At 43.8% G+C, this 19,710-nt stretch overlaps 1 protein-coding gene across 2 annotated transcripts in view; it reads right to left on the bottom strand.

The window, feature by feature from the left end:
- The window catches only part of LOC123072050 (uncharacterized), a 6,580-nt gene extending 3,838 nt beyond the window's left edge, over positions 1-2,742 (bottom strand). Inside the window, exons 1-2 of one of the 2 annotated variants that reach the window (XM_044495610.1) lie at positions 2,400-2,742; positions 188-282 (exon numbers count right to left, since the gene is read on the bottom strand). The gene's annotated coding sequence lies outside the window, so the exon portion shown is untranslated. The other variant, XM_044495611.1, reaches the window with a different exon arrangement.
- Between the last annotated feature and the right edge of the window lie 16,968 nt (positions 2,743-19,710).

The following is a 19,710-nucleotide window of genomic DNA, read 5'->3' as shown; positions in this document are numbered from 1 at the left end:
GCGTTTCGCTTTCGCGCCATCAGGCGAGTTAATTGCTGCTTGGAGTTCCCAAAGCTGATGCTTAATCGATCATAAAACTGAAGATAAACAGCAATCGTGTCGAACCAATGCTAAACAATATTGAGAAGAACACTCTCCAGTCATCACAGGGAGATTCTACTTAAACCTACATAGTAGCAAGACAAACCTGATCAAGCGTTTCCCACAATAACAACTCACGGTGCTGAAACACGAGTGTGGCAATGTGCAGCTGCCGCTTCTAATCATGGGGAGGAAACGAACCTGTAGAATATTTTGTCAGCCTTGCTTCATAAATCAATCACAACATTCAAGTAAGTATTGTTGATAAGCTACCATAGTATCAAATTTTCAAATACTTCATTGAGGGAGTGCACAAAATGTTGAGTACACTGCCTGTGCACTCGACTCAATGGCGCCAAATCCATATTCATACAGTAAACATTTAACTGGAACAAAATCGAAGAGAGATGACACATGATTGCAAACAAAAGCATTCCAAAAGAAGAAAACAAGGGGACGACTAACACATCAAAAGCCAACCACATCCTAATTAAAAGAATTAAACATGCTACTAGAAAACTAGACTTGGTTACTATGTTCCGAAACAGTAAGGTCTTTAACGAGTATTCAGTATACTGCATGATTTAAGGGAAAATATTACCATCCTTGCACGCATTCCAAAAGAAGCAAATTAGACTATACCTAGTACAAGAAACTCTGCAGCATTAGCATTTACGTTTAGGTTTCACAGTAATTATTATGTTTAACAGCTATGATGTCCCAGTAGTTGAATTCATCATCAGCTACTATGTTTTCTCAAGACTATGACCATTGATTAAACTGCCTGAAATGTTTAATAACCCTGCACGTGCAGTTATCTCGATCCCGCCAAATCCAGTATTCACACAAAACTACGCATTTCATGGGACACTACCAGGTCTCAACACTTGCACCTTTGTGTTACTGAATAAAATTAATCAAACAAATCAAAAGAAGCCATTGCGCCATTTAGTGAGTCAATGGTTGATTGCTTACTATTCCAGTAGTTCATACTTGTTCTGTACCCTTAAACCCCTAGTCCAATTTAACTAGTTTCAATCATTACGGAAATCTAGACAGTAATCGTATCAAAGCCATGTTAAACAATAAAGAGCAGCACACTCTCCAATCATCCTAGAGGGATTCTGGTACAAAAACTACGCACGAGGTAATGTTGATTGTCGTTCAAAATGTTCTGAACAACTCACAGCATGCAGAAGGAACAGCGCTTTGGTGTAGGCCATTGGGTTAGTTAATATCGGCTTGTTGTTCCCAAAGTTGATACTTAATCTGAACCCTTGCAGTCTAGTACTCTCAATTATAAACTATAAGCTAAACAGTAATCATGCCCAAGCAATTGTAACAGTAATGGGCAGAACACTCTCCAATCATGTCAGAGAGATCCCACCCAAATACAGCGAACTACAGACCAAGCCAAACTTGATCAAGCAAAGCATCTCTCAAGAAAAAAGGAGTAGCGCTCCGCTTTCGCGCCATCGTGCGAGTTAATCGTCATTTACCGTTTATGAAGCTGATGCTTAATCAATCATAAAACTGAAGATAAACAGTAATCATGTCGAACCAATGCTAAACAATAATGGGAAGAACACTCTCCAATCATCACAGGGAGATTCTACTTAAACCTACATACTAGCAAGCACAAAAATCGATCAAGCGTTTACCCCCAAGAACAAGACCTCACGGCACGGGAACACAAACGTGGCAATGTGCGGCGCCGCTTCCAATCACGGGGAGGAAACGGAGGTTCATTTTCTCTAAAAAAAACGGAGGTTCCAACCCGCGTATGTATGTGTCGAGCGCGCAGGAAACGACGATTCCAACACGTGTATGTATGTGTAGAGCGCACACGCGAAACATATCGGAGTCCAACCTGGGAACGGCAACCAACCAACCAACCAACCCACGGAGAAGCGCACCCAAACCCCAGGCAGATTGAACCAATGCACCCACCCAAAGCGGCGCCGCCGGGCGGGGTGGCGGAGCCTACGCGATCGCCATCGGTCCACGAACCCTCCGGATAGGAGCCCCGGAACCCCCGCGGGCCGCCGCCGATTCTCGAACACGCCGGCCGATATCTCTGTCTTCCCCTGTAGAAGAAAGAGGCCTTTCTTCCCGAAGCAAGTGTCCCGAACCCAACCCAACGGAAGTTGCGGGAATCCCACTTCCGCGGCGGCGACGGCGGCCGGCGGCGGCGGCGGCGAGCGAACCAGGCGAGAATCGCGCGGGCGGTTTTGAACGCGTCGCCCAATTTTTGCGCGCAAGTAGAGAGGGAGAGCGAGCAGCGGGCGGAGAGGGGGAGGGAGGGGGCTGGCGCTCACCTCGTTTTCGTCGAGAGGCAGGGACGGGACGGGGGACCCGGCGGGCAGAGAGGGGGGCGGCTCCTCCTCGCTCGCTCGGTTCGGTGGATTTGATTTCTGATGATGGGAATTCTCTTTTTTGTTTGCGAAGAAGATTAGAAATGTATGTTTGGGTCTGTGTGGGTGAGAGAAAGGTGACGGCGCAGAAGCCGGAGTAGGAAATCGAATCGGGAGGGGAGTCCGGTTTAAATACGAGACCGAGGGGAGTTTGGAAACCCTAGCGAGCGAGCGAGCGAGCGAGAGAGCAACGGCGAATTGCGAATTTTGGAGACCAAATCGCGGGCGGCGCGTTCGCGAGTTTCGAATCGCGTTTCGTACCAGTTTTGTTTTGTGGTGGCACGGTGAGCGGCGCGTTCCTTTAATCGGTTTCGGCACGTCACGGCCTCTTGCGTCACACTTGTGGAGCGGTGGGCGGACCCGGCCAGAACAAATATTCGGTGGGTGCACCAGTTTGACTTTTTTTTCTCTAAACACAGTACAGACACATACGCTTACGCATACGCATATACATTTATTCTATGAAGGCCACGCACACACACTTTATCCCTATGAGCATCTTCGAGAGTTTGAGCCGGCATAACAATTTAAGATTGATGAAGTTACCACAGGCGCCTCTTGTTGCTATATGAGAACGTCTCCTTTGAAAAAAAACAATTATGCATGACCATCCTCCTCTCGTTGCTCTTCTCGCTTGCACCGTTGTCTGCTGCCTCCCCTCACTGCTTGTAGCGCCGCCTTTGACCGCTTTTGGCCGTCTCCACTCCCTTCGACAACGGCATGGACAACGCATTTGACCTCTGCGTATGATTCCATCAGTTTGGAGTAGGATCCGACGAGTTCAATGGTTGTTATGCCTCCGATAATCGGCCGCCACTGCCTTGGTCAGCACCTCGTCCACCCTGTCGGAGAAGAGCCTAACGCGGAGGTGGAAAAGCCTATTTCGTCGCGTGCAGGCGGCGACCTCCCCCGTCAAGACCACAATGATCCACATCGACAGGGCCGAAGACGAAGACAAGGAAAGGCCACACCTTTGCCCCTCCTCGCTTCATCCCAGCGACAGGTGGAACTGGGGAGCCTTCACTATCCTACACTGGAGCATAAATGGCGATGAGGTAAATGAAATTCATCATTTGCCTCTTTTTTCTTTGATTGAATGCGGGTTGACCATGGAAAATTGGTGGAAAATATGCAATGTTTGTAATTTAGCGATGATTTTATCAGAGGGGTCGACCCTCAACAATGAATTGTTTCTCGATAGTATGATGAGTGATTCTGGGACAAATGATGTCGACGTTAAGGGTACATCGTTGTCTCTTTTTTTTATCATACATCCGACCAAGATATGAAATTTGACCAATTCAAACCCTCCCCCTATGAATGCGCACACACACTACCCCTATGGTTATCTCCAAGAGACTGAGCCGACATAATATCTTGAGATTGACAAAGTCACCACACGTGCCTCCTTAGTCTAAGGAAATGTCTTCTAAAAAATAGTTTGTCGTGACCCCCTCCTCTCGTAGCTCTTCTCGCCTACACCGTCGCCTCCCCTCACTCATCATAGCCCCGCCTTTGACTGCTTCTGGTCGTCCCCAATCCCCACCGGCAACGACATGGACGACACCTTTGACCTTCATCTCTGATTCCATCAGTTGGAGTCGGATTAGACGACTTCAACAATTGTTGTGCCTCCGACATTCGGCCGCCACCACCTTGGTCAACACCTCGTCCATCCTGCCAGCGAAGAGTCTGACGCAGATGTGGCAAATTGTATGTCACAGCATGCAGGCGACGCCCTCCCCCGTTGGGACGGCAACAATCCACATCAAAGGGGTCAAAGAAGAAGACATGTAAAGGCTACGTCGTTATCCCTTGTCACTTCATCCCAATGGGACAAACTGGTGAGCCTACCCTATCCTGCACTGGATCAGAGATAGCGATGAGGTAGATAAATGCATTATTTGTTGGGGAACGTAGCAGAAATTCAAAAATTTCCTACGTGTCACCAATATCTATCTATGGAGAAACTAGCAACGAGGGGAAGGAGAGTGCATCTACATACCCTTGTAGATCGCTAAGCGGAAGCGTTCAAGAGAACGGGGTTGAAGGAGTCGTACTCGTCGTGATTCAAATCACCGGAGATCCTAGTGCCGAACGGACGGCACCTCCGCGTTCAACACACGTACAGCCCGGTGACGTCTCCCACGCCTTGATCCAGCAAGGAGAGAGGGAGAGGTTGAGGAAGACTCCATCCAACAGCAGCACAACGGCGTGGTGGTGGTGGAGGAGCGTGGCAATCCAGCAGGGCTTCGCCAAGCACCACGGGAGAGCAGGAGTAGGGAAGAGAGGTAGGGCTGCACCAAGAGGAGAAGTTCTCATGTGTTGGGCTGCTCCAATGCCTCAAGTATATATAGGGGGAAGGGGGGCTGCGCCCCCTTTAGGGTTTCCCACCCCAAGGGGTGCGGCCAGCCCTAGATGGGACTTGGAGGGGGCGGCCAAGAGGGGGAGAGAGGGGGCGCGCCCTAGGGTGGGCCTATAGGCCCATCTGCGCCTAGGGTTTCCCCTCTCCCCTCCTAGCTGCGCCTTGGGCAAGGGTGGGAGGCGCACCAGCCCACTCTGGGGCTGGTCCCTTTCCACTCTAGGCCCATACAAGCCTCCGGGGCCGGTGGCCCCACTTGGTGGACCCCCGGGACCCTCCCGGTGGTCCCGGTACGTTACCGATAAAACCCGAAACTTTTCCGGTGACCAAAACAGGACTTCCCATATATAAATCTTTACCTCCGGACCATTCTGGAACTCCTCGTGGCGTCCGGGATCTCATCCGGGACTCCGAACAACATTCGGTAACCACATACAAACTTCCTTTATAACCCTAGCGTCATCGAACCTTAAGTGTGTAGACCCTACGGGTTCGGGAGACATGTAGACATGACCGAGACGTTCTCCGGTCAATAACCAACAGCGGGATCTGGATACCCATGTTGGCTCCCACATGTTCCACGATGATCTCATCGGATGAACCACGATGTCAAGGACTCAATCGATCCCGTATACAATTCCCTTTGTCTAGCGGTATTGTACTTGCCCGAGATTCGATCGTCGGTATACCGATACCTTGTTCAATCTCGTTACCGGCAAGTCTCTTTACTCGTTCCGTAACACATCATCCCGTGATCAACCCCTTGGTCACATTGTGCACATTATGATGATGTCCTACCGAGTGGGCCCAGAGATACCTCTCCGTTTACACGGAGTGACAAATCCCAGTCTCGATTCGTGCCAACCCAACAGACACTTTCGGAGATACCTGTAATGCACCTTTATAGCCACCCAGTTACGTTGTGACGTTTGGTACACCCAAAGCATTCCTACGGTATCCGGGAGTTGCACAATCTCATGGTCTAAGGAAAAGATACTTGACATTAGAAAAGCTTTAGCATATGAACTACACGACCTTTGTGCTAGGCTTAGGATTGGGTCTTGTCCATCACATCATTCTCCTAATGATGTGATCCCGTTATCAACGACATCCAATGTCCATAGCCAGGAAATCATGACTATCTGTTGATCACAACGAGCTAGTCAACTAGAGGCTCACTAGGGACATATTGTGGTCTATGTATTCACACGTGTATTACGATTTCCGGATAATACAGTTATAGCATGAATGAAAGACACTTATCATGAACAAGGAAATATAATAATACTTTTATTATTGCCTCTAGGGCATATTTCCAACAGTCTCCCACTTGCACTAGAGTCAATAATCTAGTTCACATCGCCATGTGATTAACACTGACAGGTCACATCGTCATGTGATCAACATTCAAAGAGTTTACTAGTGTCATTAAACTAGTTCACATCATCATGTGATTAAGACTCAATGAGTTCTGGGGTTTGATCATGTTTTGCTTGTGAGAGAGGTTTTAGTCAACGGGTCTGCATCTTTCAGATCCGTGTGTGCTTTACAAATCTCTATGTCATCTCCTAGATGTAGCTACCATGTTCTATTTGGAGCCATTCCAAATAACTGTTCCACTTGAAGTTATTATAAATTGTTGCCCCATTATACGTATCCGGTATCTCAACTCAGAGCTATCCGGATAGGTGTTAAGCTTGCATCGACGTAACCTTTACGACGAACTCTTTTACCACCTCCATAATCGAGAAAATTTCTTAGTCCACTAGTTACTAAGGATAACTTTGACCGCTATCTGGTGATCCACTCCTTGATCACCTTTGTACTCTCTTGCCAGATGTAGCAAGGCACACATCAGGTGCGGTACTTAGCATGGCATACTGTAGAGCCTACGTCTGAAGCATAGGGGACGACCTTCGTCCTTTCTCTCTATTCTGCCGTGGTCGAGCTTTAAGTCTTAACTTCATACCTTACAACTCAGGCAAGAACTCCTTCTTTGACTGATCCATCTTGAACACCTTCAAGATCATGTCAAGGTATGTGCTCATTTGAAAGTACCATTAAGCGTTTTTGATCTATCCTCATAGATCTTGATGCTCAATGCTCAAGTAGCTTAATCCAGGCTTTCCATTGAAAAACACTTTCAAATAACCCTATATGCTTTCCAGAAATTCTACGTCATTTCTGATCAACAATATGTCAACAACATATACTCATCAGAAATTCTATAGTGCTCCCACTCACTTCTTTGGAAATACAAGTTTCTCATAAACTTTGTATAAACCCAAAATCTTTGATCATCTCATCAAAGCGTACATTCCAACTCCGAGATGCTTACTCCAGTCCTTAGAAGGATCGCTGGAGCCAGCATACCTTTTAGCATCCTTAGGATCGACAAAACCTTTCTGATTGTATCACATACAACCTTTCCTTACGAAGACTGGTAAGGAAACTCGTTTTGACATCCATCTGCCAGATTTCATAAATGCAGCTAATGCTAACATGATTCCGACGGACTTAAGCATCGCTACGGATGAGAAAATCTCATCGTAGTCAACTCCTTGAACTTGTGAAAAACTTTTCGCCACAAGTCGAGCTTCATAGACGGTGACATTACCGTCCACGTCCGTCTTCTTCTTAAAGATCCATTTATCTCAATGGCTTGCCGATCATCGGGCAAGTCCACCAAAGTCCATGCTTTGTTCTGATACATGGATCCTATCTCGGATTTCATGGCTTCTAACCATTTGTCGGAATTTGGGCCCACCATCGCTTCTCCATAGCTCGTAGGTTCATTGTTGTCTAGCAACATGACCTTCAAGACAGGATCACCGTACCACTCTGAAGTAGTACGCATCCTTGTCACCCTACGAGGTACGGTAGTGACTTGATCCGAAGTTCATGATCACTATCATAAGCTTCTACTTCAATTGGTGTAGGTGCCACAGGAACAACTTCCTGTGCCCTGCTACACACTGGTTGAAGTGATGGTTCAATAACCTCATCAAGTCTCCACCATCCTCCCACTCAACTTTTCGAGACAAACTTTTCCTCGAGAAAGGACCCGATTCAAGAAACAATCCTTATTGCTTTCGGATCTGAATTAGGAGGTATACCCAACTGTTTTGGGTGTCCTATGAAGATGCATTTTATCCGCTTTGGGTTCGAGCTTATCAACCTGAAACTTTTTCACATAAGCGTCGCAGCCCCAAACCTTTAAGAAATGACAGCTTAGGTTTCTCTAAACCATAGTTCATATGGTGTCATCTCAACGAAATTACGTGGTGCCCTATTTAAAGTGAATGTGGTTGTCTCTAATGCCTAACCCATGAACAATAGTGGTAATTCGATAAGAGACATCATGGTACCCACCATATCCAATAGGGTGCAACTATGATGTTCGGACACACCATCACACTATGGTGTTCCAGGCGGTATTAATTGCGAAACAATTTCCACAATGTCTTAATTGCGTGCCAAAACTCGTAACTCAGATATTCATCTCTATGATCATATCATAGACATTTTATCCTCTTGTCACAATGATCTTCTACTTCACTCTGAAATTACTTGAACCATTCAATAATTCAGACTTGTGTTTCATCAGGTAAATATATTCAACATCTACTCGAATCATCTGTGAAGTAAGAACATAACGATATTCACTGCATGCCTCAGCACTCATTGGACTACATACATCAAAATGTGTTACTTCCAACAAGTTGCTATCTTGTTCCATCTTACTTAAACCGAGGCTTTTTAGTCATCTTGCCCATGTGGTATGATTTGCATATCTCAAGTGATTCAAAATCAAGTGAGTCCAAACGATCCATCGGCATGGAGTTTCTTCATGCGTATACACCAATAGACATGGTTCGCATGTCTCAAACTTTTCAAAAACGAGTGAGTCCAAAGATCCATCAACATGGAGCTTCTTCATGCGTTTTATACCAATATGACTTACATGGCAGTGCCACAAGTAGGTGGTACTATCATTACTATCCTATATCTTTTGGCATGAAAATGTGTATCACTACGATCGAGATTCAATAAACCATTCCTTTAGGTGCAAGACCATTGAAGGTATTATTCAAATAAAATAGAGTAACCATTATTCTCCTTAAATGAATAACCGTATTGTGATAGACATAATCCAATTCTGTCTATGTTCAACGCAAACACCAAATGACAATTATTCAGGTTTAACACCAATCTCGTTGGTAGAGGGAGCGTGCGATGCTTGATCACATCAAGCTTGGAAAAACTTCCAACACATATGTCAGCTCACCTTTAGCTAGTCTCCGTTTATTCCGTAGCTTTTTTTTCGAGTTACTAATACTTAGCAACCGAACCGGTATCTTATACCCTGGTGCCACTAGGAGTACTAGTAAAGTACACATTAACGTAATGTATATCCAATATACTTCTATCGACCTTGCCAGCCTTCTAATCTACCAAGTATCTAGGGTAATTCTGCTCTAGTGACTATTCCCCTTATCACAGAAGCACTTAGTCTCGGGTTTGGGTTCAACCTTGGGTTTCTTCACTAGAGCAGCAGCTGATTTGCCGTTTCATGAAGTATCCCTTCTTGCCCTTGCCCTTCTTGAAACTAGTGGTTTCACCAACCATCAACAATTTGATGCTCCTTCTTGATTTCTACTTTCGCGGTGTCAAACATCGTGAATACCTCAAGGATCATCATATCTATCCCTGGTATGTTATAGTTCATCACGAAGCTCTAGCAGCTTGGTGGCAATGACTTTGGAGAAACATCACTATCTCATCTGGAAGATCAACTCCCACTCGATTCAAGTGATTGTCGCACTCAGACAATCTGAGCACAAGCTCAACGATTGAGCTTTTCTCCCTTAGTTTGCAGGCTAAGAAAATCGTCGGAGGTCTCATACCTCTTGACGTGGGCACGAGCCTGAAATCCCAATTTCAGCCCTTGAAACATCTCATATGTTCCGCGATGTTTCGAAAACGTCTTTGGTGCCTCTACTTAAACCATTTAACTGAACTATCACGTAGTTATCAAAACGTGTATGTCCGATGTTCGCAACATCGACAAACGACGTTTGGGGTTCAGCACACTGAGCGGTGCATTAAGGACATAAGCTTTCTACTGTCCGCATAATTGCTACTATCAACTTTCAACTATATTTTCTCTAGGAACATATCTAAACAGTGGAACTACAGCGCGAGCTTACGACATAATTTGCAAAAGGTCTTTTGACTATGTTCAGGATAATTAAGTTCATCTTATGAACTCCCACTCAGATAGACATCCCTCTGGTCATCTAAGTGATTACATGATCCGAGTCAACTAGGCCGTGTCCGATCATCACGTGAGACGGACTAGTCATCATCAGTGAACATCTTCATGTTGATCGTATCTACTATACGACTCATGCTCGACCTTTCGGTCTCCGTGTTCCAAGGCCATGTCTGTACATGCTAGGCTCGTCAAGTTAACCCTAAGTGTTTTCGCGTGTGTAAATCTGTCTTACACCCGTTGTATGTGAACGTAAGAATCCATCACACCCGATCATCACGTGGTGCTTAGAAGCGACGAACTGTAGCAACGGTGCACAGTTAGGGGAGAACACTTCTTGAAATTTTGTAAGGGATCATCTTATTTACTACCTCGTCCTAAGTAAACAAGATGCATAATCATAATAAACATCACATGCAATCAAATAGTGACATGATATGGCCAATATCATTTTGCTCCTTTTAATCTCCATCTTCGGGGCTCCATGATCATCATCGTCACCGGCATGACACCATGATCTCCATCATCATGATCGCCATCATCGTGTCTTCATGAAGTTGTCACGCCAACGACTACTACTACTTCTATGGCTAACGCGTTTAGCAATAAAGTAAAGTAAGTTACATGGCGTTGTTCAATGACACGCAGGTCATACAATAAATAAAGACAACTCCTATGGCTCCTGCCGGTTGTCATACTCATCGACATGCAAGTCGTGAATCCTATTACAAGAACATGATCAATCTCATACATCACATATCATTCATCACATTCTTCTTGGCCATATCACATCACATAGCATACCCTGCAAAAACAAGTTAGACGTCCTCTAATTGTTGTTTGCATGTTTTACGTGGCTGCTATGGGTTTCTAGCAAGAACGTTTCTTACCTACGCAAAACCACAACGTGATATGCCAATTGCTATTTACCCTTCATAAGGACCCTTTTCATCGAATCCGTTCCGACTAAAGTGGGAGAGACTGGCACCCGCTAGCCACCTTATGCACCAAGTGCATGTCAATCGGTGGAACCTGTCTCACGTAAGAGTACGTGTAAGGTCGGTCCGGGCCGCTTCATCCCACAATACCGTCGAAACAAGATTGGACTAGTAACGGTAAGCATATTGAACAAAATCAACGCCCACAACTACTTTGTGTTCTACTCGTGCAAAGAATCTACGCAATAGACCTAGCTCATGATGCCACTGTTGGGGAACGTAGCAGAAATTCAAAATTTTCCTACGTGTCACCAAGATCTATCTATGGAGAAACCAGCAACGAGGGGAAGGAGAGTGCATCTACATACCCTTGTAGATCGCTAAGCGGAAGCGTTCAAGAGAACGGGGTTGAAGGAGTCGTACTCGTCGTGATTCAAATCACCGGAGATCCTAGTGCCGAACGGACGGCACCTCCGCGTTCAACACACGTACAGCCCGGTGACGTCTCCCACGCCTTGATCCAGCAAGGAGAGAGGGAGAGGTTGAGGAAGACTCCATCCAACAGCAGCACAACGGCGTGGTGGTGGTGGAGGAGCGTGGCAATCCAGCAGGGCTTCGCCAAGCACCACGGGAGAGGAGGAGTAGGGAGAGAGGTAGGGCTGCACCAAGAGGAGAAGTTCTCATGTGTTGGGCTGCTCCAATGCCTCAAGTATATATAGGGGAAAGCGGGGCTGCGCCCCCTTTAGGGTTTCCACCCCAAGGGGGCGGAGGCCAGCCCTAGATGGGACTTGGAGGGGGCGGCCAAGAGGGGGAGAGAGGGGGCGCGCCCTAGGGTGGGCCTATAGGCCCATCTGCACCAAGGGTTTCCCCTCTCCCCTCCTAGCTGCGCCTTGGGCAAGGGTGGGAGGCGCACCAGCCCACTCTAGGGCTGGTCCCTTTCCACTCTAGGCCCATGCAAGCCTCCGGGGCCGGTGGCCCCACTTGGTGGACCCCCGGGACCCTCCCGGTGGTCCCGGTACGTTACCGATAAAACCCGAAACTTTTCCGGTGACCAAAACAGGACTTCCCATATATAAATCTTTACCTCCGGACCATTCCGGAACTCCTCGTGATGTCCGGGATCTCATTCGGGACTCCGAACAACATTCGGTAACCACATACAAACTTCCTTTATAACCCTAGCGTCATCGAACCTTAAGTGTGTAGACCCTACGGGTTCGGGAGACATGTAGACATGACCGAGACGTTCTCCGGTCAATAACCAACAGCGGGATCTGGATACCCATGTTGGCTCCCACATGTTCCACGATGATCTCATCGGATGAACCACGATGTCAAGGACTCAATCGATCCCGTATACAATTCCCTTTGTCTAGCGGTATTGTACTTGCCCGAGATTCGATCGTCGGTATACCGATACCTTGTTCAATCTCGTTACCGGCAAGTCTCTTTACTCGTTCCGTAACACATCATCCCGTGATCAACCCCTTGGTCACATTGTGCACATTATGATGATGTCCTACCGAGTGGGCCCAGAGATACCTCTCCGTTTACACGGAGTGACAAATCCCAGTCTCGATTCGTGCCAACCCAACAGACACTTTCGGAGATACCTGTAATGCACCTTTATAGCCACCCAGTTACGTTGTGACGTTTGGTACACCCAAAGCATTCCTACGGTATCCGGGAGTTGCACAATCTCATGGTCTAAGGAAAAGATACTTGACATTAGAAAAGCTTTAGCATACGAACTACACGATCTTTGTGCTAGGCTTAGGATTGGGTCTTGTCCATCACATCATTCTCCTAATGATGTGATCCCATTATCAACGACATCCAATGTCCATAGCCAGGAAATCATGACTATCTGTTGATCACAACGAGCTAGTCAACTAGAGGCTCACTAGGGACATATTGTGGTCTATGTATTCACACATGTATTACGATTTTCGGATAATACAATTATAGCATGAATAAAAGACAATTATCATGAACAAGGAAATATAATAATACTTTTATTATTGCCTCTAGGGCATATTTCCAACATTATTTGCTTTGTATTCAGTTTTTGTTAAATTGGATGCGAGGTGGGTGTGGAAAATTGTTGTCGGTCGGTCGACACTCGACGATGGATTATTTCTCAATAGTATGATGGGTGATTCCGAGACAAAATGATGTTGATCTCAAGGGCGCATCATTTTCTCGCTTTATCATGAATCCGACCAAGATATGAAATTTGATCAATTCAAACCCTCCAGCTCATCGAGGAAGGTCAAAATTCGGGGAGCTAACTTCAAGCCTGATGAGGATGTCACGCTTTTCATGGCATGGGAAGATATCTCTTTTGATGCAGTTGTCAAGAAAGATCAAATGAGTGCAAAGTATTGGAAGCACATCGAGGAGCGTTTCAAACATCATCTTGGATGGAGAATAAATCTTACCCTCAAATATGTCACAAACCAATGGGGGCACGGTTAAAAGATGTGCAACCGTTGGCCGTGTTGTTTGGAGCAAGTGAAACATGCTCCTCCTAGCAGTGCCACCATTGACTGATATGTAAGCAATCTTGTTTTTTCTTGATTGCCACATTTGATTGCTTTGAGCATTCTCGTCAATTTGAGCGTTTGTTTGTTTTAGGATAACAACGCCCAAGAGAGGTACTAACAAATGACCAAGTCGAAGGGCAATACGTTTGGCCTCCAAAATTTGTTAGAAGGCCACAACAATTGAAAGTCGATTAATCATAACGTCGGTCCAAAAACTGAGAAGCGCAACAATTCCTCTTCGAAGATGAACGACAGCGACGATGATGATTGTGATGGATAGGAAAGGGAAAAGATGCCTACAAGTCCTAGTCCGCTGTCTCTCATGTGTCAACCCGACAAAAGGAAGAGAGGAAAGGGGAAGCTCAAGAGAGAAGGACAATAAATGAGTGCACTCAGAAGAGGAAGTAAGAAAAGCTAGAGATGTAGGAGAAGAATAATCAAAATGAGAGGGTAAGATGGGATGCTATGCAGGATAACTAATGACGCCACGAAGAGATGGAGACGCATAGGCTGCAAATTAAGGAGCACCGGGTGACAACTGAACACATAGCCAAAGAGAATCGGTTCATCATGTTGGATCTGCACCAAATGGATATAGTGGGATGAGCATTTTGGGAGAAGGAGTGAATGGTGCACACATTCCAAGAACCTCGAAAGAGGGGGCAATGCACACGCCAAAGGAGAAGGGGATGATGCACTAGCTAAATAAAAGGATGGTGAACATGTCGGAGAAGGGAATGCGCACATGCAGATGAAGGGGATGATGCGCACGCTAGCAAAATGTGATTTGTAAATGTTGCCGGCTAGATGCTTTTGTTCATGTAACTTGTTATAAACTATGTGCATGTTGGCTTAATGTGCTAAACATTTAAATTTGAAGGGAAAGTGTTTGAATGAGATTTTTTAATAGAGGCCAAGATATGATGACTCTAAGTTTGCGCGTCGCGTGGTCAGACTCCAAACACATATGGTAACTCTACTAGAGTTGTAAAGCAGTTTGTAAATTCTTCTTCCCATGAGTTTGCAACAACAAAATTATTTCTAGGGAATGTAGAGTTGTAGTTACTATAATAATTAATAATTGTTTTTAAGTGTAGGTTTTCCACTTGTTACAAATCATATCACACATAATGATGCCATCGACACTTTTGGCAAGCCCCCGTCAGTTAATTGCGGTTTCATTCACACTACCACGTAGTTTAGAGTGTCATACCGAGATAGATAACACTGCTTTATACAATACCGCGGAATGTATCTAGGTTTTGTCAGACTTCACTCTTTCACATATTAATATTACCCAATTGTAGAAGCATGCCTATAGTATTTGTCCAAATTGAAGTTTAGGCTCGCAATTTTAACAAGTACACACTAGACGCGAAACAACTATAGCCACCATGTTATTAGTTGTAGAAGATGTGAGCTCGTCACCGGTAACGCTTACCAGTGATGTGCAGGTGCTCGCGCGTCATTGGTAACTCTTTGGTTGGCGGTTGTATGACATACCACTGACGGGCCTGGGAAATGGTGTGCATGACAATAGCATTAACACTTCTGACAAGCCTTTGTCACATTATTGTTGTGGTGTTCACACAATAGAGTATGTGATACCAAGATCGATAATAGTACACTGTGTACCAAAGATTTTGGCCGACTCTAGTGAGATTCCTTTTTTTCCTCCCCATTCGCCTCATATTGAAGCATGCACTCACTATTTATGCATTTGAAGTGTAGGCTTTTATATTTTAACAAATATCACTAAGTGTCATCGCATTTTTTTAAAAGGTTCCATGATTTGAAAACTTATAAATGAGATATCAACATGGATTTGAACGAGTCTTGCTATGAAAGCACTGATGATACAACGGTTCATGAGCCCCATTGGTGGCAGCAACATGTGGCCGACCTAAAGGCAGAGGGGAAAGAGTTCGGTGAGATGGGAGGAATTCGTGGGCAACATCAAGATGTGCATGAAAGAGAGGTCTGAATTTGGGATCAAAAGAATAAGAGAGGATAGCGAAAGCCAGATGCTTCTGGAGGATATTGATAAGATGGAGAGGATTGGTGAGGTCAGAACGCATGTGTCGATCGATCAAGCTGGTTAATACTTGTAATGGAACCAATCATAAGATTTCGAATGTTTTCTTACAATTATGTGGTACGCAAAGATTATGATGACATGAGAAAAAATAAAAATAAACACACTGGCAAGGTGTTTTTTTGTTAATGTACCTAACAACAGTACATAATTTTGTATGATAGTGGGATCTCACCTCAAGTCATCGGACAAACATGGGGCACATGGTTTACCCAAAGTTTGGTATCATGTAGAAAATAGCCCTACTTATACTTATATGTATACTGAGACAAGTCACAAGGAGCTATTACAATTATGGTCTCGGCACGTTCATGGGTGACTCCTCGAGGATATGGTAGCAATCTAGATTGATTTATTTATGATGTCTACAAATGTCATCGATCAGTCTTCCTGGGTAATGGCTTCTCTCGACCCCTCTCACATCCTCATAGGGTCTTTGCGTCCTTATATAGGGGTCAAGAGGTTGGAGTTATTCTCGGATGCATATCTCCTTTTCTTCTCCTTCAAGTTGAACTATTTTCCTTGTAGAATACGACTCACACAAAATAGTAGTTTTTTCCAACACTTGATTTTTGGGTCTTATGGAAACTAGTTTTAGATATCCCTGAGTTTGTTAGACAAATTCAAACAAGGTATTAGTTTGTTATGCTCGTAAATGAGGATAAGAAAAATCAGTTTCATCAATACTTGTAATCCAAATAAGTCCTAAGGAAATAGCGGCTGACACATCTAGAGAAGTTGGACATGTACGATGAGCCCCCACATTGGATGTACGTAGGCAAATTGCTCCTCTTAGTTTTTTTAAGGATAATTGCTCCTCTTAGTTTTTTTTTGAGAAAAGCTTGCTAGGCTTTTATTTATTAGCTAAAATGTTCATAGGAATTACAATTGGGTCATGGTTAGTGCTCAACCACAGATGCCTATTCATAGGGAGAGAAACACCATGCCTAGCAAGCCTATGAGCCTCATAGTTCGACTCTCTAGATTCATAAGCAAAATTACAGGTAGTAAATAAAGAAGAAGTTTGTAAAATCTCTGGTTGAAAACAACTTCGATGTCTTCTCCATATCACTTATTGGGTTAGATACCACGTGACACATGTGGTAAGCAATCCAAACAATTAAAAAATATTGAGCTGGATACCGTTCTGCTCTCATGTCTGCTACTAACACACTCTCGTTGAAGCTCTTGCCTGTCATAAGACGTAGGGAGCTATATCTCGCACTAAGCGAGACGGAAGGATCTCTCGCATCGAGCTACTACAGTATAAGGCCGGCCCATTAGCGCACGCAGACTTAAAAAGGAAACACTAAAGAAAAGGGGGCACCATGGGATCGATCCCCGGTCCTCATCAAGACGCGAGGCACTACTAGCCACTCAGCTCATGTCGGGTTCATGCTAAAGTAGTTGGGTGCGACCTACTTGAGGCGAAACAAGCTGGTTTTTCATTGAGTTTTCTGGAACTTTTCTGCTTTGTTTTCACCCTTTTTTCTCTATTTTCATTGGGTTTTTTCTTTCCTTTATTTTCTAGTGTCTTTCTTTGGTTTTCTTTATACTATTTCTTGGGTTCATTGTGTTTTTTCTTTTTGTTCTTCGTTTTTCTTCGGTTTTGTTTATTTATTTCCTGTTTTTTCATCGGTTTTCATAGTTTTTCTATACACATTTCTTGTATATATCTAATTAAATTTTCTAATACATGTTTAACATTTTTCAAATATTTGATTAACAATTTTTCAAATACCAGATTAACATTTTGTGAATACATGATCAATATTTTTTCTTTAGACATTTAATATTTTTTAAAATGTTTAACTAACATTTTTCAAATAAAAGTTCACATTTAATGGTACCTGGTCAACAGTTTTTTTTCTATACACATTTAACATTTTTCAAATGCTTCATTAATGTTTTTCAAATAATTCTTTAATATTTTCTTGAATACTTGATTTACATTTTTATATACATGATCAATTTTTAATTATTTTAATACATGGTTAACATTTTCTACCCATTTAGCATTTTTCAAATAGTTGATTAACATTTCTCAAATACTTGCTAAACATTTTTTTAAATACTAGATTAACATTTTTATATACATGATAAAAAATTCATCACTTTTTAATACATGGTCGACATTTTTTCAATACGGAATTGACATATTCCAAATGTTTGATTAAAAAATTTCCATTTATTGGTTAAGATTTTTATAACATTATGAAAAAATCATCTATTTTTAATACATGGTCAATATTTTTTCTATACACATTTAATTTTTTTCAAATGCTTGATTAACATTTTTTAAATATTTGATAAAAAATTTCAAATGATAGATTACTTTTTGTAAAATACATGATCAATTTTTATATACATTTTTCGTATACATGATAAACATTTTCTCGATACACATTGGCCATTTTTCAAATATTATGCCAATATTTTTGAATATTATTTTATAAAGTGTTTCGTCAACATTTAAAATAAGTACAAAGTAAATCAAAAAGTAAACAAAAAACTTGCAAGAACAAAAAGGAGGTTGTGGCCTCCCGCGCTCCGAGGCAGGCCCATCTCGTTGTCCCCTTCAGCGAGGGTTCCCTAGATCTCGCCAGAAGCACCGCGCGCAAGTCACCAGCGAGCGACATGGCGCATACCCTCTTCACGCGCTAGGTATTTGCATCGTCCGGCCCATTCTCCACCGGTTTTGGGCAGGTTCTAGAACCTTCCTTCACCCGGTTTTATTCCTTTTGGTTTGGTCTTTTTTTTTCTTTTTTTTATCTTTTGTACATCTTTTGAAATACTTATTTGTTTCTTAACTCATTAAAATTTTACAAATACATTAACATTTTTTGAAATCGAGAACTTTTTTACACATTTGTGAACCTTTTTAACATCCACGAACCTTTATTTGAAATTTCGATTTTTTTGGAAACACATGAAAAATTGTTTTGAATCGGTGAATGTGTTTCAAAATTTACGAACATAATTTGAAATTCAGTAACATTTTCCGTTTCGACAAAATGTTTTTTTGAGCTTGTGAATATTTTTTTGAATCTGCAAAATGTATTTGAATTTTGTGAATATATTTTTGAAATTTGGGAACCATGTCGCAATTTTCCAACATCTTTTAATATTGTGAATATTTTTTGGAAGTTCATGAACATTTTTTGAAACTGTGAACATTTTATTAGTTGACAAACAGTTGTTTTAAAATCACGAATCTTTTTTTGAATCCGTGTGCATCTATCATTTCACAAACATTTTTTTGAATCATGCACTTTTCTGAATTTACGAACATTATTCCACAATCCGCAACTTTTTTTTGGAATCCTGAATAAATTTTGAAAACAATGAGCTTCCCTCTATCTGCTCTGCACATGGGCTGGCCCACGGCCTGGCACGGCGCGCAGGCGCGCACCAAGCTTACCCCTCGCGCGGTGCTGTTTCTATGGGCCAGGCCATTTCAGGGTTTCACCCCCAACCGGTTTTTAGGAAGGTTCTACAGGGGACAACACGCACCTGAGACAGGAAACCTACCCTAGCCGCCAATGGCGACTAGGGTTTACCTACTCCGCCGGCGTCCAGCCGGCGTTGAGTCTTCCCTACCGTCCTCTGCTTCTACCCGTCACCTCCGATCGCTCTGGACCCTCGGGCTGACCAGGGGGATAGCTTGCCTGTCTTCCCGGCCTTGGGGTTGGGGGCTCGACGAGGAGGGTAGATTGGTTCTACCAGCAGCGGTGGCGGATGCTTTTTCGGCTATGGACGTGTTGATGGGCAATGAGCAGGTTGTCCCTGCCGCTCACAAGGATCTGCACGATGGTGTATCTACAGCTAGTTCTGTTGCTGCACCCCCACCCCTGGCCAGCTTTGTCACACCACGAGAGAGGAAGAAGCTCAATACAGGGGCAAGTGCAGGAATAGAAGATGGTTCTGATGGGCATAGTGAGAGTACAATCCAGAGTTTGGTGGCCTCCCAGGTGGAGAGCCGCCGTGCCTAATGTATAC

Source organism: Triticum aestivum, chromosome 3B (genome assembly GCF_018294505.1).
Source record: "Triticum aestivum cultivar Chinese Spring chromosome 3B, IWGSC CS RefSeq v2.1, whole genome shotgun sequence".
NCBI lineage: Eukaryota > Viridiplantae > Streptophyta > Magnoliopsida > Poales > Poaceae > Triticum > Triticum aestivum.
Note: the sequence above shows the minus strand (reverse complement) of the source record. Positions and strands in the feature narration are given on the sequence as shown.